Consider the following 23,823-nt stretch of genomic DNA (forward strand, 5'->3'; position numbering starts at 1 on the left):
GACCACACCTGTGCTTGTCCAGTACTGCTGTTCAGCAGCAGGAACCTACCAGGGGAATGTTGGTCCTGTTTGGTGTTTGGGGTTTCTGGGAGCGGAGACCCCAAGGCAAGTTTCAGTAGAGTAAGCCCAGAGCCGTTCTCGGTTGCCCCTGCTGGCTGGGAACCCTATCAAAGGACTTCAGGGATCACTCCCTTAAGCGAGACCTGACTTTCCTGGGTAATCTTAAAGGTCTTCCACTCACTTAGATATTTCCTGGTTCATGGACGGGATAGATGACAAGGGGTCTGTCCAGGACAGTGGCCAGCATGACCAAAGCTAAGAGGTGAGCTTCCCTGCTTACCCTGGGGAGGGGCATTAGAGAGAAACCAGGCTTATGAGCCGCAGTAATTAAGTATAAAATAAGTTTCCTGGGAGGGGTAGGTTCAAAAAAAAAAAAAAGTTTCCTTCAGTAGAATGGAATTCAGCTAAACTGCCATTATCATGCAAAGCAGCTTTGCACCTAAAAGCCCTTAACCAAACAGGCAGTTTAATTAAATCCCTAATCTCCTGTGGCCTATTCTGACCCCTTCTCTCCTCTTCTTATCCGCTCACCACCCCCACCCCCTGCCCCACCCCCACCTCTACCTTCAAGATTCCATGTAAAACACTCCACCTGTAAGAGGGCAAAATCTACCCAAAAAAGGTGGGTCTGGGGTCCTTTTTAGGGTTTGGTTGCTGTGTCTTAGGGGTTAGCTCCCTGAGGCTCAGACAGCTCTGACTAGGGTGCTAGGTGCTGGCAGCGAGGGTGAGCATGAGGGTGGTGATTCCCACAATGGCCATGGTCAAATGCAGTGAGGGGAGTCAGCATCACACTCCCACTCACTGGTTCCTGCTCAGCCCCAGGAGGCTGATGCCCATTTATAACCCACCCCAAGCCATGAACAGTCTGCAGTCTCCTTCTCCATAGTAAGTGTGTAGCAGCCCTAACGGGCTTAGATGTTAGAACACTGCTGTGACACCAGAAGAGGCAGGGATGGAGAAATTGACCTGCCCATGGTCATCTCCATTTCTGAGGCTGCACTGGTGACTGCTATGGACCTTAGGAGGGATGCGAAACCTGTTAGTGAGATTTGCAGGGAAATGCCTGCAGCTACGATTTGGAGTTTAGACTACCTGCTATAGGTAAGGGGAGAGGTTAAGAGAAGGAAGACGGGAATGCGGTGGGAGGGTGATGAGGCTGAAATGCACTGATAAAGAAAAATCTAATAGTACCTTCTGATGTCTGCAAAATGCTTCAAAAGTTTGTGCCTTCATTCAGGAAAAGAAAGAAAATCACATACAGAATGCCAGGCACCATGCCATATCTTGTAAAGTAAATCTCCCTCCTGTCCCCCTCCACACACACGGGAAAAACTGTGATGCAAGGAGGTGAAGTGACTTTCCCAGTGGCACACAGCTCACGACTGGCAGAGCAAGGACTCAAACACTGGCCTGCTTTTCTGAAAATCAATGCTCTCTCTGCTAAACCACAGATCAGCCACAGGATTACAATGTTGGAGGGGGGATTAACCACCCAAGAATACTCATGGCATTGTAGGCCAAACTCCCGTCTCTTCTCCCTCACACAGCAAGAATGCTTCCATCTCCAAACAAGCCATTTCCTCTGAGCAAGGGTCTCAGCAGGGATGGGAAAATCAGCCCTGGGCCCGTGGATGCAGGCCAAGGGAGCTGGGCTTGTGGAGGGCTTCTTGGGGTTCAAACCCGAGAGAATGAAGAGTCCCAGAGGAAACTTTTCTTTGCAGGAAAGAAGTATCCAGGGCTGTGGTGGGGGAGGGGGCATCTGTAAGCCATATAACAAACACCAGACCTCACCATTTTATACCTCATTCCTTTGGTGGGGGCAAGCAGTGGAGCCATCTCTATTTGGAAAAAAGTGAAACTCAAATCACCATGAACCCTGCACTTTTGCTGTTAATTGTGTGAACTTCACTGTGCCTACAGAATGCATGGACCTGCATTAGAGGAAGTTATATATATTATATATCTGTGCAATATATCAATTATATATATGGAATATATATTTTGAATATATAATTATATATAATAATAGGAATAAATATTATTTCCATATATTAGGAATATGTAATATAATCCTAATATATATTATATTATAATGTACAGTGCATTATATATTATATATAACTGTACATTATAATATATATTATATATGATGTACATTATATGTTATATATTATAATGTATATTACATATTTCCTTGCATTGTGGGTTTTTTTTTTTTTTTTTTTTTTTTTTGCAGAGGAGATACCCTTTCAGGAGGTTCCAATAAATCTTATGAATAAATGACTGAAGCTGGTGGTGTTTGAGGCAGCACAATACCCAGCCCCTGATGGAGCTCCTAAGCCTTTTAATTCTCCAGCGCTGAACTGGTTCTGCCCAGCCAGCCCGGTCAATTTGTGGCCACCTCACTCCAAGCCAGGTATTTCCAAAGGTCATTGACTTGGAATAATAGGTGCCACTGTTTTGACTTCAGAAAGACAGCCTGGGACCAAAGAATCCTCCATAGCTTCAGGGCTGACATGGCTGGGTTAAGAAAGAGATTTTGGACGAGATCTGTTACAGGGTCCTTTATCTCTCTTATAGCAAAGAAAACAAAGAAGAATTTTAAAAGGCTGTCTTGGTCTCCAGAATCCTCTGGAAGCAGATGGCATGTCAACAGGTTCCAGGGCAGACTCCAGAGACCCCAGACCTAGGAGCCTTATTGGAATGTAATTAACCTAAGTGCTGGCTGTTAGGATGAAAAGGCAGGAGTGCAATTATGGAAGGAGCAGGAGGTGAGCTTTCATTGATTAACCTGTCCTGTCTGATTCCATTCCCTACTGAGGTGATTTTGAGGGACCTGAGGGTTGCCCTGTGCCCTCAGGGTTATGAGAAAGGAAAACAGTCACTGCAGAAAGTGAATTCCTAAAACAGAGTTCAGGAGGCCTGCGCAGACGCCCAAAATTGCCTGGAAAACGCACTTGTGCAAAATGCAAAATGTACCCCTTTGAGGAAGAGGCTGGACACTCTTATCACTTGCATGGAGGGGTCTGTAGCCCCCAAAGTGTTAAGACTGTGCTAGAGGAGTGAAAGTTCAGTACGGTTGCCAGAGTAGGCCTTCAGGAAAAGTCCCTTCAGCTTTCAACTCCAAATGGCCATCATCCTACTGGCTCTACCACTTACCGGCAAGTCACTTAGCCTCTCTGTGCCTCAGTTTCTTATGTAAAATGAGGGACATCCCAGGGTTCATAAGAAAATTGAATGACATAAGAATGCAAAATTTTTTTTTTTAGATGTAGTCTCACTTCGTCGCTCAGGCGGGAGTGCCGTGGCATGATCTCGGCTCACAGCAACCTCCACTTCCCGGGATCAAGCGATTCTCCTGCCTCAGCCTCCCAAGTAACTGGGATTATAGACGCTTGCCACCACACCCAGCTATTTTTTTGTATTTTTAGTGGAGACAGGGTTTCACTATGTTGGCCAGGCTGGTCAAACTTCTGACATCAGGTGATCCGCCTGCCTCGGCCTCCCAAAGTGCTGGAATTACAGGCATAAGCCACCGTGCCAGTCAGAATGCAAAACTCTTTTTATTCATCTTGCCTTGTCACCCAGGCTGGAGTACAGTGGCATGATCTTGGCTCACTGCAACCTCCGCCTCCCAGGTTCAAGAGATTCTCCCGCCTCAGCCTCTTCAGTAGCTGGGATTACAGGTGCCCACCACCACGTGTGGCTAATTTTGTATTTTTAGTAGAGACGGGCTTCACCATGTTGGCCAAGCTGGTCTCAAACTCCTGACCTCAGGTGATTTGCCCAACTTAGCCTCCCAAAGGACTGGAATTACAGACATTAGCCACCACGCCCAGCCGAAACTCTTAATCCAACATCGAGCCCTTAGTAAGCACTCAATAAATGGAAGCCATTTTGATCATGATTAGCAAAGCCTAGAATATAAAGTGGACTGTGCACATGTACTCTTTAGGAGCAGCCTTTTGGCCCCAAACTAGATTCTATGGGAATCCCCAGGTAAGACACTCCTCCAAAATGGAGTGGAGCCATGTGACCCAGGGTCTTTAGACATTGCTTCCTCAAACCTTTCCCCAATAGGGGACTTTTACACCAGAGGTACGAGGATCTGGCTACCCTGGGAGATAAGCTTCTGGAAGTGAGGGCACATCAAGCGTCTGGGTGGTGCCAGTGCTTAGGCCTGAGCTGGAGCCTTCGCCAGCCTGCCCCTTTTGGGGAAGCTTCTGATAACTTCAGTTACTAAAGTCTTCCTGCCTGTTGGGATAATACAGTCAAATGCTCCACTGAGACATGCATTGAGAATGCATGGACCAGCATTAGAGGAAGCTATCTTTCTGGAATATTACATATATTATAAATCTGTGCAATGTATCAATTATATATATAAAATATGTATTTTGAATATATAATATTCAATAGGCTCTGGAATGAGAGCAACCCAAGGTCCAGCATCTGCAGAATGTCCAAAGTGGGACCAGGAAGGAAAAACCAAACCACTCCTTTTCCCCCTTCCCCCACACACCCTTCTCTCCTCCCAGATCCTTGGAGATCTCCACCCTCAAAACCTACAAGCTGCCCAGGTGTCTTCCAGTCCAACTCCAATTGCTTCCAGCCTCCTTCCTCCAGCACACCCTGCAGCCTCAGACCACTGATCCTAAGCCAAAGCCTCCCCAACCTCTGGGCTCGGAAGCAGGTGTAATCCCAGTTCCAGCAGGGAATTTCAGAGGTGAAGGTCATGGGAGAATCTTTAATCTTTGGTTCCCAGGAGAGAAGACACCCAAAGAGCAAGGAGCAGGAGACAGCTCCAGGCCATACATTTGTTTACTCATCTATCATTCATTTATGCACTAATCAGTCATTCCCCCACCCATCAATCATCCATCTGCTTATTTGTTCATTTGATGTGTTTGTACCTTGTGCTTTCTTTGGTTGTCACAGATGTTGGTCCTCTCCTGCTTTGATCTGTCCCCTGCTTCTCTGGCAGCTGCACAGCAGAAGCCTTCTCATGTTGAGTACTTGGCTGAGGGTTTCTCCCTTTCAGAGGTACCTGAGGAAAACCAAAGGGACAGTGCAGAGCTGTCTGCTGCCTGCAGGTTATCTACCATGGCAAAATCCAGCCTTCTGGTCCATGCATCAGTAGGAGTGATTGGGAGGGGCTGCAGAGGGGTATCCAGGGCCAATCGAGGAATATGGTCTGGACATTCTCACCGCGTGTGAGCTCTAACTGTTTAAAAAAACAATATTCTGGTCCTTCTGGGAGGAAGGGGACTGCAGGAGACTCTAAGCCTCTGTGCTTGGTTGTGAGACCTGAGCTTAGCACTTTGGGGGGCCCAGAGAACATGGTATGGGAAAACCTGGGGCTGGAGTTTCAGAGGCCTAAGCTGTGAGCCTTCTGACAGGTCTCCCATCTTCCATCTTTCCATCTACCTGACCCCATAAAGCCTATTCGCAGTCAGCAGCCAGAGATCCTTTAGTAAAAGTCAGACCACATCCTGCCTCTGCTCAAAACTCTGCCCTGACTCTCAGTTCTCTCAGAGCAAAAGCCACGGCCCCACTTGATGGGGTCCCCCTCATCTCCCACTCCCTCCCTCCATTCAGCACCCCATGGCCCCATCCTTCCTGAACTCATCAGCCACAATCCTACCTTAGGGCTTTTGCTATAGTTGTTTCTTCTGGAACACGCTTGACCTGGGTGACAGGCTTGAAAGTGACTCACTTTCTCACTTCCTTCAAGTCTTTGCTCAGTTGAAACCTTCTCCATGAGCCTACCATGACCCATCCTATTTAAAATTGCAAAGCACACAGGCACGCGTGCGTGTGCGCACACAAACACACACACACACACACACACACACACACACACACCACTCTCAACCCCCCTTACTCCTTAGCACTCATCACCTTCTAACATAACACACAATTTACTTATTATTTTTACCATTTATTATCTGTCTCTGGCTGCTCAAATACAACTTCCAATAGGGCAGGGGTCTTTGTATGTTTTCTTCACTGATGTGTCCCAAGGGTGGGCCATCCCATGGGTTCCTGGTATACAGCAGGAGCTAGTAAAACATTCCTTGGATGAAATAATGAATGAATGAATGAATGAATGAATGAATGAATGGGCTGTAGAAAATTCTGAGGATGACGCTTGTGAAGCCTGGGGGTAGAATTTAGGGGCTTCCTGGGGGTAGAATTTAGGAGGCCTGCAGTGACTTCTATCAGCTGTGCTAAGGAGAGAGGAGCCAGGCAAATTGCCTGCTGCCAGTCTTCTTGGGGAGAAAAGGTAGGCAGCAGCATCGGTAGGGATTGTGCTAACTCGAGATGCCAGCTCTGTGCCGCTCTGGGGCTGGCCAGCGCTCTGGATGTCATTAGCTGATTTGTTCTGCACTGCAGAATGTACTTTTCATATTTAGGCAGAAAAAACAGCTTTCAATCCTGTGCCCTTTCTTCTGTGAGCTGTAGCACATGGCCTGCTTATTATGAATTAATCCTCTAAAGAGCATGTTCATTATTCTAATTTAATTGTGCTTCGTTTCAGAAAATAACGAAACCCAGTGCGGAATAAACTCCAATGCTGATCGGTTTTCAAGAAGTTAACCTAAGACAAAATACTGCTAGAGGGCAGCAGCAATTTGGAATCATTAAAGGGAACCCATGTAAATAATAAAAACAACTAAAATGCAGAATTAAATTAAGGAATAGGAAATTAAATTTGGGAATCTAATCTAAAATTGAGGGCTTATAAGCACAGGCTTACCCTGGCTTGGCTCTTCACTCAGAAGTGCTCAGGAGAGGAGGTTCCACAGAGGTTTCCAAGACCAGGGAAGTGGCAGCCCCTCCTGGGTGACAGTTTGCTGCTCTGGGAAGAAAAACATGGGCTGAAGTGGGAGAAAGGGGACTTTCCTCCCACGGGGTCAACTGTGATGAAGATGAAAGCCACATTTTTACAGCTGCATCTGGATGACTCGTCCTGAGCCTGTGGCCAAGAGTCCAAGCTGCCACTCACTAGGGGGAAGCACAGGAAATGAGGCAGACGGTGCTCAGTGGCTGCCGGCCTGAGATGTTGAGAGTGGTCAGCCCTGGGCCAAGAAGCTGCGCTATCCCTCCTTCACCTTTGGGCCCTGGGTACCCTCCCACAGGTGACCCAGCTCAGGAGAGAGGCTGAAGGAGTTTCCTCCTGCCCGGGCAGTGGCCCCCAAGCAGGGTCCTGGCCTCCCCACCACCACCGAGGGATCCCAGTTACAGATGGAGGAGATCCAGACTCTAGCATCATGATGGCAGGTCAGGGCTCCACCAGGAAAAATGAGAAAGGGAGGATGGGAAGGACGAGGCATGGGGATGCGGAGAGAGCCAACTTAAAGACTTTAAAGTGTCTGCAAGTCAGATGTACAGTCAGGGGCAGAGTTAGTAGCACCATGGCTCAGACTTCAGACTTCATTATGCGTATTTCCAGGATTTTTAGCCCTTGTCCCTGCGGTATTTTCTCCTTTTCTCCATATTTCTACCTCCTCTGGCTCTCTTTCTCTCTTTCTGCCACCTTCCTCCTCAGTAAAAAGAGCTCAGTCTTTAGAGTCAGACAGACTGATTTGGAGCCACAGGTCCTCCTCCTAGTTGATACTGGAGCTTCAACAAACGATCTCACCTTCCTTGACCTCAGTTTCCTCATATGCAATGCAAATAATATCTGCCTCCTTGGTTTGTTACAAGGGCTGTATGCAATAAAGCACCCGGCACAGAGCAGACTCTCAGCACTTCTGCTTTCTTATTGTCTGTTTCACCAGTGCTTGTTCACACACCACTCTCTACACACACACACACCCCCATGCACACATGTGCACACACAGGCTCCATCCTCTGCCGCAGGCCTTAGGCTGTGTTTCTAGAGCCCCACAAGTAGTTGGGGGGAAAAAAAAAAAAAAAAAACAGTCCAGTCAATCAACTGCAATCAACTGCTTGCTTTGATTCATAAAGGCAAACATTCAAACAGATGGCCATATCCCAGTATCAAAGTGAAGTTTTCCATTGCCATTTTCATGTGGAGTTCTACATGGATAAATTAGCCACCTTAAAATAGATTTTTTTGAAAATAGAGAATGTGAACAAGCCAAAAAAAAAAAATCACTTATTCTCATTTAATTCACAGTTTGAAGTCATGATCAAGAAAGTGATGCTCAAAATTGAGGCCACAATGTTGACTGGTCAGTTAAACAGTGATTGCATCTGAAACTATCAAACATGGAGACAGCACGACAAAAACAGCTAAGAGTTCTGTCTTGAATTCTCTGGCTACTTCCCTTATCTTACTTTGCTAACTGCTGCAGAGAGCATGCGAGTCTCTTGCCAGTCCCCTGGTTTATACCTGTCAATTGAGGCACTCTGAGGCACAACCAATCTCAGTTCTCCCAGAACAAACCCAGAAACCTCACAGCAGCCACATGGTGTGGATCCAAAATCCATGGACGATTTACCTTTAATGTCAATGGAAAGGAAACTGGAGAGCCACACCCTGGCCTGAGGCTACCAGGGAGAAGGAAGGGTTACCCTGAAAGTGAGGAGTAGGGCCAGGTAAGCCATAAGGTTGCCCTACACCTAGGTCCAGGGGAAAATGCTGGAAAATGACCCCTCAGCCTTTAAAGGTTAAAGAAAAAAGCATGCAAATTTCTGAGACATATAAAACTCATAAGATTTATTTAGGGAGCTCAGCTGATGGGGAGTTAATTTCTAGCAGGCTGGAGTAAGTGTGGTCAGTTAAATGGTATATGGACTGCATGTTTCTATCCCCCAAAATTCATATGTTGAAACCCTAATTCCCAACAGGACGATATTAGGATATGGGGCCTTTGGGAGGTGATTTGGTTTAAATGAGGTCATGAGGGTAGAGCTCCCATGATGGGATTAGTGGCCTTACAGAAGAGAAAGAGACTAGAGTCATTTGAGGACACAGAGAAAAGACAGCCATCTGTCTTCTCTCTAGGAAGAGGACCCTCAGCAGATACCGGATCTGCTGGTGCCTTGATCTTGGACTTCTCAGCTTCCAAAAATGTGAGAAACAAGTGTTTGTTGTTTAAATCACCCAGTATATGGTATTCTGTTGTAGCAGCCTGAGCTGACAAAGACAAATGGTTTCTTTATTTCTGATCTTCAGTCAAAACCTCTGTTTACAGAGTATGAAACTGCCTGTCTGCGAGGGATTTTGTGTGAAGGCAGTTTCACCATTTTACCATGAAGCCTCAAGTCATGTCTACCCAGCTTTCAAGGTGGCTACACTTGAGAAACTAATTTGTTTCCCTAAAACAACTAAATTCCCTTCCATATGAAGTCCATATAGCTTGAGTTTGTGCAACCCATCCATGCAGAGATCCTTTCCCCATTGGTAACTATAATATTATTGCTGATAACACTAGTGAAAATAGTCAACATTCATTGAAAGCTTACTCGATGCCAAACATTTGTTCTAAGTGCTTCCTAAGAATTATTTTATTGAATCCTTACAACAACCATGTGAACTAGATATTATTACCCCCATTCTATAGATGAGGCAACTGAGGCCCAGAGAAACAGAACAGCTAGCCTATTATAACAACAAAACTCAGCAGCACCGAGGTTTGAACCCAGGCAATGTGCCAGATTCTGGAGCCTCCTAACCACTAAATAGCACTCCCTGTTGGTCACAAGCTCCCCCTGTCCACAAATCTACCCATAGTGACCCTAAATATAGGCCACATGGAAAAGAGAGTTCACCAGACCTTTGGAAACTCATATCTGGAAAGCAGGCTTGTGTTTACACCGTGGCTTCACTTAGCTTTTCTCCCCTGGTCCTTGGGAAACATGTGACTAGGTCTTCATGGTCATCCTTGCCTTTCAGCAAATGCTGTGTCCTGGATTCTGTAGGATGTATGGTTTAGATACAAGACTATGCTTTATTCCGTCTCACGGATTAGCTTCTCACAGCCCATAAGGGCAACACAAGCTTGGCACCCAGCAGAACATTCCTGGAGGAAACAGCCTTGTCAGTGTGCAGGTACTCATTTAAATTCCAGACCCTGGTTGTTAAGACATACATCTGCAGTGGGCATATGTACTGTGATAGATGGAAACAAAAATGGTTTTCCACTGTATCTGTATTATTAGATTTGACCTACTATCGAAAGAGCAAAGAAAGAGTGGAAAATTAAAGGTGATTTGATATTAGCCTCCTATTCATATTAGAAAAAGTAACTGCTCTTGCGGTTTTCCTCACAGCGGTGTCTTTATTCATTTGACATGCCTTTAATAACTAATTCTAGTTGTCTGGTTGCCAAGAAAGATTTCCTATGGGCAGACTTGAAAGTGACTCGGAACTCTTTGCATGCCCGGCTTCAAATGATCCCAGAACAGCAAACATTCAGCTTCCCTCCAGACTTCTGAAGTGTGGGAATAACATGAAAGAGTGAACAAGAATCCTTCTGCAGCCTGCATATGCTATGAACAGCGCTGTCTGGCAGAGGTTATAGCTCTGCCTGCATGGACCAGGCATAGTGAGATTTGGAAATAATCTCATGCATTTGATCCATGGAGTCAGCCAAACCAAATGATTTATTTCAAGAAAGTAAATCTACTTTGGGGCCAGAATGGTGTAGGTCAGTCATAAACAGCCTGAGATTTCTTCCCTCTGCATAGACCTGGAGTGGGCAGAGAAAGGTTGGGAAAACCACCACAATTGCTCTCAGAGGGTCACAACCAAGGAGCTCATGCTATGAATATGCACACATATTCGCTACAGTGCCCATTTATCTACTTATGCCAGGCTAAGTGGATGACAGGCACACGTAAACTAATTTAATTCTCACAAGCATCCTACTTAGGAGATAATAGTATCATTATTCCTATTTTACAGATGGGAAAACTGAGCCTCTGAGATATTCAGTAATTTGCCCAGGACACACAGTTTTGGAAGCGGAAGTTGGCCAGGTGTTCATCAGACTTTTTTTTTTTTTCCTCCTGGGCACACAAGATACCACTTTCCCTCCTGTGAAGTTAGATGCAGCCATCTGACTGAATTCTGACCCACGGAAAGTAGATAGAAGTGACATACGTCATTTTCAGTTCCTGCCCATATACGATTCTCTCTTTTCCTATTCAGTGACTGAATGGAGAGGATTTTGAGGACCTAGAGAGGACAGAACCTGAATATGGAAGAATGCAGGATTCTAAACAACTGCTTTGAGCAGAGCCCCCTTCAACAACCCGCACTGGATGGTGATATGAGCTAGAAATAACCTATTGTCTTAAGCCACTGAAATCTGGTGATTGTTGGTTCCAGCTAAAAACCTAAACTGACTAATGCAACTCATAAGCTGTTCGCAAACTTAAGGATTCTTTTTTTTTTTTTTTTGAGATGGAGTCTTGCTCTGTTGCCCAGGGTGGAGTGCAGTAGTGCTATCTTGGCTCACTGTAACCTCCGACTCCTGGGTTCAAACAGTTCTCCTGCTTCAGCCTCCTGAGTAGCTGGGATTACAGAAACATGCCACCACACCTGGCTAATTTTTATATTTTTAGTAGAGACGGGGTTTCACCATGTCAGTCAGGCTGGTCTCAAACTCCTGACCTTGTGATCTGCCCACCTCAGCCTCCCAAAGTGCTGGGATTACAGGCATGAGCCACCGCCCGACCCCAAACTTAAGGATTCCAAAGTTCATGCTCTTAACCTTTCTCTTGTCTGTAACCACACTGGGTCTGATCTACTTATTTCCAGGGGACATTAGGAGAGCTCCCCTTTTTTTGAGTACCAGTGTCCTTTCTGCTCCAGAGGTCCTGAGGTGGTGGTGTTTTTGCTTTCTGCTTTCCTACCTACGTAGACACATTTCTATTTCTTTTTTAATGAATCTGATAAAAGCTTCATTCACCTCCTATTTCTTGGTTAATCTATCCCCATCGTGGGGCTCTGCATGTCCAAGTTGTCTTTTGATTTCTCCTCTGCCATGTTATTAGTAACATCTGATCAGTTACTTGCGTCTCTTCCATCCTCGTCCTTCACTCCATTTCCCCCATCATATCTTACCTGGTTTAATCACAGCACTCTCCAAACTTGCCTCTTCTCCTCCTGCCCATCATCCCATTGCCTCCAAAAGGACCTTCCTAAAATAGACCTGGTCCCAGAATCTCCTGCATCAAAATTTTTAATGTAAAGTCTATCAATATCATAATGCAAATACCCTTTAATCAAGCAATTCCATGTTTGTGAATTTATAGATACATGCACAAAATGATAACACATACAAAGATATTCACTGCATCATTGTTTGAAGTGGCAAAAGATTGGAAACACCAAATGTCCATCAATAGAGTCTTGTTACATTAACTATAGACTGCAATGAGCTCCACCTAAAAATCTCTAAGATCTATGGTTAAGTATAATGTGCAAAGTACAGGACAGTGTATATAAGATGCTAATATTGGTGTTTGAAAAGTAATAGGGAGATATATTTACATATGTGTTTACAAAGACATGGAATACCTTTGAAAGAATGCACAAGAAACTGGTAATAACGACTGCTTCTGGAAAGGGAACTGAGTGACTAGGGATCAGGGAGGAGAAGGAGAAACACTCTTTAGCGAATATACATTTGTATTGTTTGAAGACTTTACGCATGTATTAACTTTTTAAAAAATAAAATAAAACTGTTTCCTAGTGCTTATTTGATGCAATCCAAATCCTACAGGATGAAAGAAAAGACTCTGAGCTCTGGCTCCAACACGTTTTTTCGGCTTGCTCTCTCACTCGACCGCACTGTTCTCTGAACATTCCTGGTACTCCCTCATCTCTGTGTTTTTGTTTAGGTCTCTCCCGCCCCTGGAAAGTCCCGTCCCTACTCAGCAGAAACTAATCCATGTTATCACCTTCATTTTCTTTATGACTCTGTATCATGGCCTTTTATCCCAGTTTGCTCTGCATGAGAGATGTGTCTTTCTTTCCTACAAGATGATGTGTTGTCTGACACATAGAAAGTGTTCAGAATATGCCTGTGCCTTCAACCAAAGCTATAATTCTACATGTCTCAGCAACAGCTTCTAGAAATAGCTGGAAACGAGGAAAGGGATGGGCTTAACCTTCCCCACAAAGAAGGAGCCACGTCTGAAATCTGTCCGATTAGGTTGTGGGCTGGACTAAGTAAGTAATATATCTCAGCCTGGGACACTGGAACACTCTGCAAGAATGGACCTCCTTCCTCTGGTTCACTCCCAAGGCCACTTCTCCATCCCCAGTCTCCTTGCCCAAAGACCAACAGGTCAGTGGTGCTGCTGTGCTCGAGACAGAAATTGTCTCTTTGGCATGAGGCTGACTGCACGATGCTTTCTGGGGAGAGAGACATCCATTGCCCTAGACCACAGTCTGGGGTTTAAACTCAGTTGTCACAATTATTTGAAGCCTATTAAGTTTATTTATGTTCCAAAGCAGGTCCACTAGAGAAGGACCATCATAGTCATAAATATCAGGGCTGCTGTTCTCTCCAGACCCAGCTGTGCCTCTATGCCCCTCCCCTTCTCAGCGCTGCAGGCCCTGCTTACAGGCTGGAGCCACGTGCTCTGATTCGGCGCAGTACCCATGCCCTGTTCAATCAATTCTGCCAGCCCAGCTAGTCAACACACACTTCTACACATTCTGTGTCATGGGAGTATGTTTGAGCAAGACTCAGGTATCCATGGGAATGATGGCATCTCCTAGTTCTGTCCATGTTAAATACATAAGGTTCAGGAGTCCAGACTTTTGCCTCCACGACTCTTGGGGCCCTAAGAACTGGCACTGAACCCTGGGTAGAGTTAGGGACCCTTCTAATCCAACTGGAAGTCTTTAAGAAAACAAAGACTGATTGCATGACTTTCTGAGTTCTTCGCTGGGTTAGAGTTTCATAAATTTACCCATCAGTGTGGTTTGAAGGAGACCACTTAGTCCTAAGAGCAGTGTTTTCCAAAGCATATCGCATTGTACACTGGTCTTATACAATGAAAAAGTAAAGATGATTGTGTAGTGAAAAAAGTTTTGAAACCCTGAATACTAGATTCTCATGTGGGGAGATTCACAGTGCCCTTTGCATATTAGAGAGCTTGCGAAGTCCTGCAATAAAGAAATGTGTTTAACCCAGTGTGAGCTAAACATGTTTAGCTCACAAAAGAATCCTTTTTTGGTGACATCTATGGATATCCCCTGGTAGGAGTGTTACACAGAGTACCTTTGGGAAAAGCTGCCTTTAGAAAAGCGTGTGTGTGTGTGTGTGTGTGTGTGTGTGTGTCCCTTCCCTGCAGAGCGTCCTGAGGCTTGGTCTAGAGGGAAGGACACTTCTCTAACTTCCACCTCCCTGTCTTCCCGTTCCCAAGTCTTGAGCTGGCCACCAAGCCTGCCCAGGTACAGATGTTCTTCCTTTCTCTGCTGGCTCTTTTCTTCTCTGCCTCAGCCCAGGATGTTGGAGGAAGGAAGGGAAAATGTCAGCTTCAGCTTCAACGAACTGACCCATTCCCCACCTACCTGTAATTTGGCCCACTGTCTGATTTAACATCTATCGTTTCTTGATTTAAAGAATGAGATTGAAAAATTACTCTTTATCCTTCTTCCCAAAGTGTTCTCCAAGTTTACTTCTCCCAGGAAGCCTCACCTGTGAGTATGCGCTGTTGGTTTAGGGCAGTGGTTGTTAAATTGTGTTCCCTGGATCAGCAGCAAAGCAGCAGCATCACCTGGGAACTGGCTAGAATTGCAAATTCTCAGACTCCCAGTGAATTGGACATTCTAGGGGTATTTTTGTTTTAACAAGCCCTCCAGGTGATTCTGATGCAAACCATTGGTCTAGGGTTTTGGAAATTTCTTTCACTGAACAGGTTCTATTTTTCCTCATTCATTTTCTGCATATGTTTTTATTTATACTACACAAAATTTTGAAAAGGATGTGGACAGCCAATATTGAAATACTTAGGTGCCAGCACAATTAAACAAGTGTGCAGACACTCTTTCTGCCTGACTCACTCCCTCACCTCCTCCAGGTCTCAGAGAGGCCCTCCTTGATCATTTCCAAAATGTCAATCTCCTCTCACTGCCCTCCTACTCCCTTTCCTCCTCTACTTCATTTTTCTCCTTAGCATTGATTATTATTTAATATCTATATAATTTGTACAATTTTATTTTCTTTCTCCTACCTTGAATATAAGCTCCATGGGGCAGGGCTTTTCATCTATTTCATTCCCTGCTTCATTCCCAGCATTAGAAAGCTTCCTGCTTCAAGACACATTTGTTCAATAGATGACCCTTATCATAAGGAGGCAAGAGAGGTCTGCTGTGCTGATGAAACATAGAATTTTATTCTGAGCTTCCTAGCAGCCGAAGAGTTGCAAAGATTCTCTTTATCTAATAACAGGAAATCTGTCCTTTTGCAAAGGACAGAATTAGCCCAGACCGCCTTTTTGCCCTGTTTGCTCCCTGGGTGGGTAATAGCTATTACTGATAATGTCCCTGGGAAGCTCTGTGCTCAAGTCAGAGCTGCCTGGAAGCCTCAACCAGCTTCCATCTCCACCGATTCAATCTAAGGGAAGATTTTCTTTTTTCTCCAGTGAGAAATGGGCAGACTCCTCCCAAAGATGTCTGTGCTGAGCTTGTCTCCTGGTAGGAGAAGCAAAAGGGCACACAAATTACAGGAAAATGTCTGTTCATTGAATCAGTTTTGTAGGTTAAATGTGGTGGGACAGGAAGGAAGGGGCAGGAGAGCGTTCGACCATATTGAGTTCTTTTTTGAACTGCCTGAAAGGGTAGCCCCCACCTGGGGAGAGTGTATCTAGCACTGATAAATTTATAAAGTATTTGACCTTTAATCAATCCTAATATTTTCAATCCACAGAGTCTTCTTAAACGCCTGCAGCCCTGCCCCTAGGCCCCCATTCATCACAATTACTGCTCCAACTGTCGGAGGCAGGGCATGAAATGGCGCATGCTGACGTCCAATATTTTATCACTAATAAAGAGAAACATCCCAAGTATTTGCACAGTTTTGATACTTTCCAGCCCCAAGCCCAGGAAAAAGGGGAGTGTGGTGATTTACGCTCACTGCCAGGCACTGTTAATTGGGCTCTAGGCTAGAGGCCCTGGGGCTGCTTTTCTTTGCCTCCCAACCATGAACCAGGATGTGCAGAGAACAGTGGGTCAGGGTTGCAGGAGAGGCCTGCAGAGCACACAGTAGGCCCTCACTCCATTATCCGGGAAGTGGTATAAAGCACTAGAAAGGGGAGTTTTTCAAAATCAAGACTTGGCAAGTGCTTGCCTCCACTGGTGGCTTTGTAAACAGATTCAATGTTTATGAGCAACCTTCTTCCACTTGTTGCCACGGCTGGACTGCAATCCTTCCCACATTCTTTGTCTTGCCTTCCCACCCCTCCCCCACCCCATCCCTAGTCAGGGTCTACAGTCCAGCTCCATTTCATTCTCAGTTCAAAGTCCCTCTCTGTCTGCCTTCCAGCTCCAAGCACAGGGAAGCTCAGTTTCCAGTGACAGCATTCAAACAACCCACAGGCTTCATCTACATAGCACCCAAACATCCGGATAAAATGTAAACAAAACAAGCAGATGTTTCTCTTTCATTACAGCAGGTGCCTTAGCAGTGCCCTCAGCCTGGGACTGAAAGGAAAGGGTTCCCTCTGGAATCCAAGTTCCCAGAGGGAGTTTGGGAGAGCTGCATACCCATGGCTTATCAAGGAACCAGTCCCTCGGGTGTCATAGATGGGGATGAGCAAAGAAAGCCAGATACTCCTAGGGGAAAGATGCTGGTGAAACTAACAAAGGAGGATGGTGTCCGTATGAACAGAATGAAAGGTTCAGGAATTGTGGGCAAGGGAAGGAGATGTCAATGCAAATCAGTGAAGGAAGGTGTTGATTTCAAATCTCTAATTTCATTGTGACAAACAGTTTCCTGAGCCTCCACATTCCACACCACTACCTTCCAGGAAAAGAAACAGGACGTGCCTGCACAAAACTGCCTCTTAGCCCCGGGGTCTCCTGTGCAAGAGGAGTTGGGCTCCAGAAATAGAGGATGTCCTGGGGCTTGGATGACCCGGGGTTTCCAAAACAGCACAAACCTCCCCTTTCTCAGCCATCTTCCACCTAATAGGAGACTAAAGGATGCATCACATTAGACTAAAAAAGGTGGGTGAGAGGTTCATGAAAGGGATAATGAGGAAGGACAGCGGGACAAGGAACCATGAAGAACAGAGTGATAACAGCCACGGAGAACCAGAGGCAAAAACAGATGAGCTGGTTTCCACTTGCCTCCCCGTCACTCCTGCCAGACCCTCTACCCTGACTCTGCGGGGCCCACTCACATACTCGCACAGTGCAGTCCCTGAACACACACCCTGGTCCTCTTCCCTGCTCCCCCAGCCCTGTGTGTGACACTCACACTCCCCCAGGTCTCTCCTCTACTCCTCAAGCCCTGGGTGCACTGATACACTCTCCAATCCTATCCCCCGCTTCCCCAGCCCCTGGGTGTAACATTCAACACACTCCAGTCCAGTCCTAACTTCCCCAGCTCCATGTGACACTGAACATACTCCCCCAGTCCTCTCGCCCATCCCCTTGTCTCTCTGTGTGTTTCACTGAACACAATCAGTCGTCACCCCTACTTCCCCAGCCTCTAGGTATAATGCTAAACACACTCCTAGTCCTGCTCCTTACTCCCCCAGCCTCTGGACATAGCGTTAAACACAGTCCTCTGTCCTCTCCCCGCTCCTCCAGCCCTGGGTGTAACATTGGACACGCTCTCCTCACCGTCTCTCCTTTCTCAGTCTTGGGTGCAACACTAACACACCCTGCAGTCCTGTCCCCCAGGCTCCCAACCCGTGGTAAGGCACGGCTCCCACGCTCAATGGGGAGCCAAGGAACAGTTTCACTGCAGTCCCTTGGCTCCTCCACTGTCTGTCACAACAAACACAATCCTCAGGGTCACCTTCTTTGGTGGCAACTATCTTACCCTACTATCTGCAGAAAGACTCTCAGGTCCCTGCTGTGATTCTGTGTGCCAGCCCAGTACAAACAAGCCTCGTGGAGAGAGAGGGAGAGAGAAAGGGGAGACAGAGGAGTGAGTTTGGGGCTGGCAGCAGTGGTGAGAATTGCAGCTCCCCATCCATCCATTAATTACTGGATTTTGTGTCAAAGGCAAATATTTTCCTTTGACCTCAGTGTTTCTGTCTGCAACACTAAGCAGCAATCTGGCATCAGGCACCCTGGGAAAGGGGCTGATTGCCACAGAGAGCTGAGAATTCAAGAACTGGACTCTGCTTAGGACGGGGTCAGCCACAACGTGGGGAAAGAGGATTATACTTTGGTAGGGAGGATTACAGCATTTTTGTTGTGTTTTTCTTGCTTTTTTTATGAAACAGGAAGTGCCAAGCAATGCCCCCAGGCTTTGGGGTTTCCAAATGAAGAATTTTACCCCTGATAACCACAGCAAACCCTGAAAGAAGTGGAGGCCTTCCTTTCATACTTCAGGAGGCTGGAGGGAGTTAGGGGTAGAAATCAGACACAAAGAAAACTGAAGTATGGGTGATCCAATCCCCCTTCCCCCAAGTAGCCTTGCTTTTTAGCTCCATGGGTTAGAAGTTTATAGGAATTCTGGATCCATGGTTTCCTATGGTCGCTTTTACAGATCTTGTTAATTTATTACCCGTGGTTACACTTTTAATGGAAATCATGAAGAAATGGCAAAGGAAACATGAGCTAATTTTTTTTCCAGTGACACATTTCACTGCTATTTAAATAGCTGTTTTGCCAAACCAAACACAGCGCTTACAGCCAGCGGTGACACATGAAGGAGATCACTGTGGCCAATCTGGCCTGCGGCATCCAGAACAGGCGAGACTTTCTCTCAGCTTCCCTAAGGGCTGGAGGCCAAGAGGGGCAGGCAGGGAAGTTGGAGCCTGGGGCACAGCTGGAGCCCCAGAGCTGGGTGAGCGCAGCATCCACCCACCCCCTGTACTGCTGCCTCCCTGCTGTCCACTCCTCACCCCTGAGAGGCTGTGGGGTGACTGTTTTCCCCCACCAGCCTGGGGTACCCCCCTAGAATGGGCCACAGCAAGGCCACCAGCAGGGTTTCCGGCCCTCACTGCAGGATGATCTCCTGAGGCCTTTAGCCGGGAACATTATCAGGTTGTATAAAACCAGAGATAGACTTTGGGGAAGCCCTGGCCTGCTCGGTTCCAGCTCTGTGGTGGTGGCAGCAGTGGTACTGTGAACACGCTCACACAGGACGCCTTTGTTTGGCAACCCCAGGGCCTGTGACTTCTCCTCCTCAAAAATGTTGGCCTCTGATGCACTCTTGCTCCCCAACTTGGGGACTGTGATGTCACCAAGCATTTATGGCCTTCTCAAGAAGCCAGTTGAGAGTTGTGGCATTTGGCAAGAGAGACTCCAGGGCTGGGATGTTGGGGAAAAGGAAGAGACCACAGTTTGTGGCAGTGGCGGGTGCGGGAGGAATGGAGGGGAAACTGTTCACAGCAGCCAAGTCAGAGCCTCCCCAGGGTTCAAAACTGCCCTGGGATTGAGGGAAGCCAAGCACTTAAGGTCTGACATGAGGGCTGTGGGGACCTTGATTCATTTGTCCAATCTCAGGGGCCCTGTGACAGAGAGTCAGTGGCACCAATATCCTCCCCAGGAGCTCTGCTAAAGAACAGCAGTAAGGGGCGATCCAAGAAGCAGGCACAAAATGGGGAGAGAATATTCCGGAGGGAGGAGCCCAAGCCAGCCGGAGCTAGGATTTCAGCCCCTCCCAGGTCCTGCTGGATCCCAAACAAGTCCAGCTACTTCTCAGATTCCCCCTCCATGGGAGGCTCTGTGGCCCCAGAGCCCACTGCCAGTGTCAAGGTGGCAGAGCCGAGGGGCCATGACAGAATCCGGGCAGCAGGCCTGCTGGCACCCTGGGAGAAACCACTCTCCATCCTCCTCTTTTCAAGGAGAAAACCCACATTAGCAAGGCTCGGGAGAGAAGTTAACTGTCATCTTCCCTTTGCCAAAAAGTATATTAAATTCACTGACCACATTTTTCCAAACCCAAGCACAGAGGACATTAGATCAATGCACACTGGCTGGGCTCTGGTGCGCCGGGCACCCCACACATTTCATTTTGCATTATTAATATTTAAACCAAAGCAGCTGTTTGCACACAAAGAACCCAGAGCCTGCCCAGGGCTCCTGTGGAGAATCCTTTCTGGGATCAGATGCACCGGCTAGGAAGCCCGTTGTTGACACTCAGGACTTTGAATTTCCCCTAGTAGACATTCATTGAGGAATGGATGAGATTTCTGGGATATTTCTGAGCAAGAGGAACTGGTGCTTCGACGGCAAGAGCAGATTGTGATGATCTGGCTTCGCTGAGATTCCCTGAGAGAATGTGGTAGGGTCCACCCTGAGCAGATTTTTGAGAGGGGTGGGGTGAAAGTATCTCTTTAGACATCAACCTCCTCTCTGAGCCCTCTTCTGCCAAGCATTTTGCACCTTAGAGCCTGGAGTCCTCCCCCTGGGCATTTGCAAGTTAAAGCCTCCTCTCTAAGACTGGCTGGGAGACTTGCCTGAGTCCGGCCCTGCAACCTGATGTACACAGCCCCTTTCCAAGCTGCCTCAACTCTCACCTTCAGCCACATGCTCCAGAGTCTGCTCTCCATTTTCCAGACATACTGAAATTCTGATCTTCCACAGATCACCTGCTATTTCTGCTTGCCTTTGAAATCTCAGGACAAAATCCGCCTCCCCTCTGCTACCCCCACTCTCCACTAGGACAAATTATTCTCCTTCCATCATACTCTGTCCCCCTTTATTTTGACATGTATCTCAGTATATTGCAAATCTGTTTCTATACCTGTACTTTCAATGCACATCATACTTTAAATAGAGTATATTATGTAATTCTTACAACAACCCTCTGAGGTAGGTACCATTTTACAGATGACAAATCTCAGACTTGGAGATTCTGAATAGCTTACCTAAGGTTACCTAGTTAGAAGGTGTGTATTTCCTCTACCACGCCAAAACTATGACCTCCTCAAAGAAGGGGCCATTATCTTATGCATTCAGGACCTACCTAACACAGTCTCATTATAAGTACTCAATAAGCGTTTGTCAAAAAAAAAAAAAACTTTTTTTTTGAGATGGAGTTTCACTCTTGTCACCCAGGCTGGAGTACAGTGGTGTGCAATCTGAGCTCACTGCAACCTCTGCATCCCAGGTTCAAGCAATTCTTCTGCCTCGGCCTCCCAACTAGCTGGGATTACAAACATGTGCTACCACACCCAGCTAATTTTTGTAGTTTTAGTAGAGATGGGTTTCACCATATTGGTCAGGCTGGTCTCAGACTCCTGATCTCAGGTGATCCACCTGCTGTAGCCTCCCAAAGTGCTGGGATTACAGGTGTGAGCCACCACACCCAGCCTCAAAATAAAATTAAATAGAGCAAACAGAAATATTATCCCAGGTCAGGACCTGCTGAGATGCCCTCATGTCACCATTTTCTTTAGGCTACAGCCCCAACCCTGGCTCCTGGAGAAAGAGGAATATCCATGCAGCAGTCAGCCAGAACTGGATTCAAATTCCCATTCCCCCTGAATTTAAACTAGCCATGTCTCTGTTTTTCCATTTGCAAACTGGTGAAAATAATAGTACCAGCCTTAATTATTACAACAACTAATTCAGTCTTGCCTGAGCCAGATTAGAGAAGGGAGGATGAGGTTATAGCCCACAGGAAAATAGTAAGGATTACGTGAAGTGATATGTGGAAAGCATCTAGCCCAGTTCTTGCCACGTTTATAGACATACACACTGATGTCTTGGGACACTGAAGTGCTTTGACAGCAACAATGATGACAACGTGTTAGATTGCCATTTAGTGCTTTACAGGGCTCCCTAAGCTGCTGCCACATGGATATCTTCAGTTAGCCCTCACAACTATTATAAACCTAGTATTACTGTCATGATCCTGTTCTAGACATCTAGAGCTATGTAACAAACCACCCCCAAAAAAGTAGTGGCTTAAGATGGTAACATGTGTTTTGCTCACAAATCTGCAATTTGGGTAGGGAGGGCTCAGTGGGAAAGGCCCTTCTCCCTCCTCGGTTCAGCACCAGCTGGGCCAGTAGGAGACTGAGGGCCAGAATCATCTGATGGCTCTCATGTGTCTGGTCACTGATACTGGTTGTCAGCTGAAACGAGCTGGGACCCTCAGCCAGAACCTACGTATGCCCTCTCTGCATGGCCTGGGTTTCCTCACAGTATGGCGGCCAAATTCCAGTTCTGGGGTGGGGGCAAGAGAAAGAGAAAGCATGCCAGCAGAAGCCACATGCCTTTTGTAACCTAGCCTAGGCAGGCATATAGAGTGACTTCTGATGCACTTATTTGTTGAGGCAGTCACAAAGACCTGTCCAGATTCAAGGGGAAAGGATGTGGACTCCACCTCTCAATGGAAAGTGGCGAGGCTCTGGAAGAGCATGTGGGGTCAAAAATATGGCTGTGGTCTTTTATGAAACGCACACGGGGAAGAACACTGAGGCTCAGGAGGCTGTGACTGGCACAAGAGCATAGCACCCGTGAGTGACAGAACCAGAATCTGAACCCAGGTCTTCTAACTCCAAACCCCGTGCCTTTCCCACTGCACAATGGAATGTCCGATCCCACTGACTGGGGCTTCAGAAGGGTCCAGCCCCTCCCCACATCATGGGGCCTTTCAAAGCCCCCCCCACACACACACACACCTGCCCACGGCCTGACTTACTTCCAGCCGTCCTCCTCCCCGCTGGGCCTGTTGAGAGGAGCTCCTGAGTGGGTTGCACCCACTCTGCTGCTTCACTGCCCAGGCTAAGCTGAGGGAGCCAGTGGGAAATGGGACCCACCAGGAGCTAGAACTGGGGAGGCCCAGTACTCGGGGGTGAGGGCTGGGGGGAATGACAGTGAGAGCAGTGTCTGGGATGTATAATTCCAGACGACAGCAGGAGCTAAGAAGACTGTGGGTAATTTGGGAGAATTTTTGGAAAATGTGAGTGTGATGTCAGCCTCAGTGAAAGAGAGGGCAAGACTGAAAGGGGGCAGGGGGCTGTCCTGGGGGGCTGGCAGGGGAAGGTGAGGGGAGTCAAGTTGTAATGGGAGGGAGGGTTTATTAGTCTAGAAAAGTTTAACTTGAAGCTCACAACCCTCACCTCGCACCACCCCTCTGCCCAGTGCCAGGAAATCACACAGATGTGGTTACAACCCATGCTGGTGAGCCCTGGTTGAATCCAGGGGAAGAGATGAGAATGCACTGATTTCTTCACAGGTTGCCAAGTGACCCAGCACAAACCCTTTTGCCAGTCCGGAGCTGGAGCACTGAGAACCATGAAGGAGCCCTGAGAAATCCCTGCCCAGAGCCAGGAGCAGGAGGAAGGAGGCCCTAGAGGTCAGGGCTGGGGCAGTCTGAGCCTCAGGAGATCTTCTGGGGAATTTGGTCAGTCCCTCCAGGAGCGTTTTGGAATGATCTGTTAGGCTCCACCCTCAGAACTGTGTGCCATCCAGACATCCTGCCCACAGGTTGCCTCTGGCCCAGAGTTCAGATTCATGTCTGAAGGTTCCCGGGCCAGACCAGCTGTGATCACACTCTCCACTCTATTCTACACAGCTTTGTGACCTCGGGCAAGTTACTGAACCTCATAAAGACTCAGTTTCCCAGCCGTAAAATGGGAGCAATAATACCCACTCTAAAGAGCTGCTGTGAGCCTGAAATAAGATTGTATAGG

This window comes from Saimiri boliviensis, chromosome 1, assembly GCF_048565385.1.
Source record: "Saimiri boliviensis isolate mSaiBol1 chromosome 1, mSaiBol1.pri, whole genome shotgun sequence".
Classification (NCBI taxonomy): domain Eukaryota; kingdom Metazoa; phylum Chordata; class Mammalia; order Primates; family Cebidae; genus Saimiri; species Saimiri boliviensis.